The following is a 6,255-nucleotide window of genomic DNA, read 5'->3' on the forward strand; positions in this document are numbered from 1 at the left end:
TAGGCTAATGTTAAGTGTTCTGAGCATGTTTAAGGTAAGCTATAATGTTTGGTAGATTTTCCGTTTATGATATAAACTGAAAGGGGTATATTTTCAGTTTATGATATTTTCACTTTACGATGGGTTTTTTGGGACATAGCTCCATCATACATGGAGAGAGCCATCTGTGAAGGAAGCCACTTTTTTTTACTAAGATACTTGTGCCTAGCAAGACCAAGTGCCACCAGAAAGGCCTCCGGGAACAAACCACTGCTTCAGAGACACTGACTTCATAAAGCATGTGGGGGGACTTCAGGGCTGCTGGACCAGCCGCTCCTGCTCCGGGAGAGGCACGCGAGAAGGTCACCGAGACAGAAGGAGACACACACCCCTGACTTCAATTTCACCTGAACCACCGGCAGGATACTCATGAAAGCCCAGGGGGGCCTGAAGGGCGAAGAGACCTTGACTGGGCATTCTCTACCTCGCGGTTTAGAGAACTGTTTTCACATTATCGTCGGTTCTGAGCCCCTCCAATCTCCTAGAGTGACAGCAATCAAAATTGATTTGGGGAATTTCATCCACAAATTAGATTTCCTGGTTCTCAATATGGAAGCTCAATGGCTTTGTGTCTCCGCCAGTGAGAGAATCTGAGGGTCTGAAGTGTCACCCGGAAAGGATGGAAAGGCCTCTGATCACCAGCCAGGGCGGAGTGGCTTTCAGGTGTGTGCGGGTGCGGGTGCAGCTCTGGGAGCGCCTGATCTGCCAGGGCCCCTCACTCGGCGTGTTTGCAGGGAGCCCCATTCTCCCACGGTGGCCCCCTGATAAGCTCCAGGCTCACTTGTTCTCTTTAGGAGCTGCCACACGGGCTAATGGACCCCTTGGCACAGGAGGCCAGCCTTGTGTAAAATTTTGCTCCAAGAGAGCTCCTTCACTGAATGGTCTGTCCTGCTGGTTCTCACGGGGAGGGAGCTCGCCAGTGTCCAGCCTGTGGGTGCTCTCTCTGTCCTTACGTGGGGCCTCTCTGGGCAGCGCGCCCCCTGCCCGCGGCCACACACACCAGTTCTCTGGGTGGTAGATGGGACTCACAGAGAAGCGTTTCTGGGAAGAGCTGCTGGTAGAGAAGAAGGCAGGGTTTGAGGCTGGGGCTGCGATTTGGCTTTGCCCAGACCCCACCCTCCAAACCTACTTTTCCAGTTTCTCCTGTGGCATAATCAGCTTTTTATGTAACCCTCGGGGAGGTTGGATGTGAGGGAAAAATGAAAATGATCTTTAAAACTGTGCTGCTTATACAGGTTTCTGCATTCCCTGCTAAGAGACAAAAATCACTAGGTCTAGGTTGGGGGCCCGGAATTAGCCCGTCTGGACGTCCCTCAGCTGGTTCTGATGCAGGCAGCCCACAGACCAGGCTCCAACAAACACTGCTATACTAGGGGATTCAAATATTATGTAGATTAAAAAACTCATCCGTGGGTTTGTATTCCCCTCCACGGCTGGCTGCTAACCAACGGCCAGAGAGCAGACGTGAAGATAGAAACGGGATGAGTCAACCTGGACGCAGAGGCAGGAAACGCGGTGGGGCCTGGACTGCCCGTCACTGCACTGGTAGGTGAGGTTTTAGGCTTCTATCTGATGTCAAACACACACATGCAGACAGACAGACAGACATGCATAAAGTTGGGTTTCCTTGACTCCACTGAGAATTAAACTGATCAAAAAATATGAAAATTCAGATAGTGGTTCCAACCACCTTGCTTCATTCATTCTTAAATTATATTTGGTCGCTTTTCTTCAGGGTCATAACTATATTCTGTATTTCTTTGGATCCTCTGCAGTGTTTGAAAAATAATTCCATGAGAAGCAGGAGAGCCTGACTGCTTATGGGTGTGACTCGGAGCCGGTTTCCTGAGTTTGCATCTGCCACCTCTTGGCCCTGTGACTTCGGACAACCTTTTTGGGTCTCAGTTTCTTCACTGGTAAAATGAGGAAGATGATAATAACACAGCCTCAGAGGACGCGGTGAGGCATAAACGACTTCATCCTTATGAAAATGCATAGACATTGGGGCCTGGTACACAGGAATGTGAAATGTGGCTGCCAAGATTATTGTGATGGTTATTACAGTGATAATAACAAAAACCCTCTTGTAGGACCAAAGTGTGGTCACTGGTCCCTCGTGTCTTTTCAGAGCCTGTGGATATATACAGTGTGCTGTTCTGAAACAGAAGCAATGTTCATACCATTCTGAAGGCTATTTCATCTTGTCTACATTTTGTGTTACTCCAAGGAACATATTCACAAGGCAACAGCCCATTTAAATACCCCCCATGGAGGGAAACCAAAATTCCTCTATACATGCCTCTGTTTGAGGGTCTCACATTCTTTAAGTTAGACTTTGTCAGTGAACCAAAAGAACTGTTTTTCCCTGAATGTTAATACATATAATAATATAAGACCACTTCTTTCAAAAAGCAGATTTTCCCCCCTCTTCGTACTTCTGCCTTGATAGGAAGGTGTTTCCATCTGGCTCTGAGTGCACAGAGGAGAGGAAGGAGTCTGTCTTCTTCCTTTCCCATTTGAGAACTGAGCGATTTACTTCATTGTAGCCCAGACTCTTACCCAGAGGGGTCTAGCGTGTAAGACGGAGTCACCAGGCCTGTGAAACCAGAACACACCTCAAGTTTGACAGCGTATGTGGACATTGAGGAAGTCACACTTCTCATTCTGCTACCCTCTCAACTTTTCTGTATTTTAAAGGGTCTCAGAATAAAAAGTTAGGGAAAAGGGGGGAAAAAAAACAAGAAAAATTTAAAAATAACAGTAGGGAAGAATAGGGATTATTGCTCTCTTATCTAACTTTAAGCCACGAAGATTCTCCAAAATGTAGAAAATATAAAATTCTTGCCACACGACAGCACAGGGTAGGCGAAGTTCAAAATATTCATAAAGCAGTTATATCCGTAAGGCTGCCCGTCAGCAGGCTATTATTGTTCCTGGCACGGAAGACACAAAGTGATGATTACACAACTGAAAATAAATCCCTCCTCTCCAATCCCACATCCCAATACATATAGGTGCCCTGCCTGGCCATATCTGACCCTCCTCCCAGGCCAGGATAGGACCTTCTTTGGAGTTTTCCAAACTAGAACGCAAGAAAGTGGTGAGATGTGAGGATCCAAAGCTTGTTTTCTATTCATGGAGAAACTATTTTAAGAGAATAAAGTCAATATGCAGAGAACAAAGATAAGAGCTCAGAGGACTGAGGGCTGGAACGAGCGGCCAGTTGGAGGTCCGGGAGATGAAGGGAGACTGGAAAAGGTGTCTGTCCTGGGAACAATTCAATCAGGGAAATGATTTTCAGGGCTATTTTGAATCAAATTATCTTTATTCGACCTGTCTCCTGGTTATAAATAACATTTAAAAACCAAAGACTCTTGATGTTTAGATCTAGCCCTGAGCTTTTTCCTGAACTCACTCACTCCTATTTGTCAGTTCCACTTGGGTGTCTTACAGGCATCTCAAATTTAAAATGCCCAAAACTGAACTCTCGGGCTTCCTCCAAAAACATTTGCTCCCAGAATCTTCTCCATTTCAGTTAATAGGAACTTCTCCTTCCAATGGTTCAAGTTTAAAATTCTGAAGTTGTTTTTGATGCCTTTCTCATGTGCCAAATCTAGTGTTAGGAAATGGCTTGACTTTCCAGATATGCAGACTCTGGTCACCATCCCCACTGACCCCACCAGGCCAAGAGCCATAATTCTATTTTTTTTTCCTACTCTAATAACCTTATAATTTGCCTCTCTGCTTCTTTCTTGCTGTCCTAACCTTATGCAGCAGCGACAGAATGGCTTCTCATCTCACTCGTTAGTCGGATTGTAGGATGCCTCTCTACTTTGGGTCCTTCAGAAACAGAGAAAAGTCCTTACTACGGCCTGCAAGCTCCCGGGAAGCTGCGCCTCGCCGCTCCTGCTCTGTCCTATTTCCTCTTCCCCTCACCACCCTCCACTGGAGTGCGGCGATGGTTCCTTTGCCAGTCAGTGTGAGGTGAGGCTAACGCACTCCCACACTTCTACTTTGGGGTCCCCTTGCTGTTCCTTCTGGCTCCAACACACATCTGCCAGCCAGCTCCCTCACTTCCCTCAGGGGTCCGTCCATGTTTCACTGCAGCAGAGGTCCTTGAACTTAGAATCACACCCCTCTCCCTGCTTTTCCCTACCACACATATCACTAGGTAACATATTTTATGTCCTCCTCCTCCTAGAATGCGTGCTCCCTGAGAACAGGCATTTTGTTTTGTTCTTTACTTGTTCTCTTGGCACTTGGCAATGTGCTCACCACATGGTGGGCATGAAGAAAATGTTTGCTGAATGTACCATTTAGAATCCAATCCATTGCCTCTTTGGCCCAAGCTAGACTGAATTGGTCCACAAGCTGGTATAACAATTCGTCTCAAATTTTACTTCAGTCACACATTTTCTTAAATGTATCAGATTACTGTTTTTTTCTAACATTGTCCTGGCTTCTCACTGACCACTTATTCCTGAACCGGATGCAATTTAACAACTTTTTCAGCAATTTAGAAAAATCTCAGTTCTCTTTGCTACTAATATTGTACTATTGGAATATTGTTGACTACAGTGACTTCAGTGAATTTTTATTCAACTGACGTATTAATATTTGACAGTCATGAAACATTCATTTCCTCCCTGAAACTATAGCCCTTCTTCTCCAAGTGAAATCACAAATCAAAAGTAGGGAAATGCAGAATTCCAGTCCAGGCCCCAAATTAGGAACAAATTCTCCTGCCTTTGAATTATCTAACCTTGTCACCATTTCTATTTCTTCTTTCTGCTATTCCAATTTTAACTACCTCAGGACTTTTTCTAGCACCGACTCATTTGAAGGTAAGAAAACATGGTATCAAATCTGTTTGTCTACCTGATCACAACCATGACAAAGGAGTAGAAGGCATGATGGTTCCAGAATGTTGGCTAAAATGGGGCTGGAGAAGTCATCTGAATTCATTTGTCTCTCAGCCTTGGGCTTCATTTCCATCTCAATTCCGAAGGCCCTTGGTAAGTGTAAGGCCTCTCTGCAAAAACAGCCAGTGAACACAGCATAATTTCCAGAAGGGAAACCTCAAAGTCCTGGCTATCAGGAGTCACCTTCCTCTGACAATACACCTTCTGACTTTTTAGCAGTCCACTCCATCATGAAATATCCTAGTGCTTTAGTGGGCACACACAAATGTGTATTTGCCTTTGGGCAGCATCAGCTTTCCAAAAAGCACAAATAATCTTTCAAAAAAGAACCAACCCTCACACCATTTTATAATTTTTATTTTTATTTCTACTTGGCATTAATGGAATTTTAAATGTCACCATGGACTCATTTATTTTAACTTTTACCTATTGACTTAACCTCTCGACATTTGGAATTTGCTAAGACCGGATGTCAAAGAAAAACTTAAAAATATTTCAAAGGACTAAGTATTCTGAAAACTGTTGCTTTAAAAAAAGTTATTGGTTAATTTCACTTTTGGGTATCCATCCACAAGAACTGAAGGCAGGTCTCAAAGAGGTTATTTCCATACCCATGTTCACAGCAGTATTAGTCACAATAGTCGAGAGGTAGGAGCAGTCCAAATTTCCATTGATGGATGAATAAACAAAATATGATATATGTAAATACATACAATGAAAAACTATGCAGTCTCAAAAAGGAAGTCCTGTCACATGTGATGAACATGGATGAACCTGGAGAATACTGTTAAATGAAATACACATTAAAAAGACAAATACTGTATGATTCCACTTCTATGATATATCTATAGTCAATTCATAGAAGTAGAGTGGTGCTGTTACAGGGGCTGAAGGAAGGGGAGGAAGGGCACTCGTGTAATGGGTATAGAGCAGTGGTTCTCAACCTTCCTAAGGCCGCGGCCCTTTAATACAGTTCCTATGGGTCATGACCCACAGGTTGAGAACCGCTGGTATAGGGAGTTTAGTTTTGCAAGATAATTCTTGCCAAATTGCAAGATCTGTTTTAGAACAATGTAAATATACTTAACATTACTGAACTATACACCCCAAAATAGTTAATTGTGATAGGGTTTTTTTACCACTCACACACTCATACACAAACATTTGCATCATTTTGCATATAGATCGTTGATGGAGAAGGGGCAGTCCACATGCCTCTAACGTATACATACCATTTATCTCTTATAATGTGTTTTCTTTTGAAACCCCCCCCACACACAAACCCCTTACAAGC

Source organism: Otolemur garnettii, unplaced genomic scaffold, assembly GCF_000181295.1.
Source record: "Otolemur garnettii isolate 467f Iridium unplaced genomic scaffold, OtoGar3 scaffold00005, whole genome shotgun sequence".
NCBI lineage: Eukaryota > Metazoa > Chordata > Mammalia > Primates > Galagidae > Otolemur > Otolemur garnettii.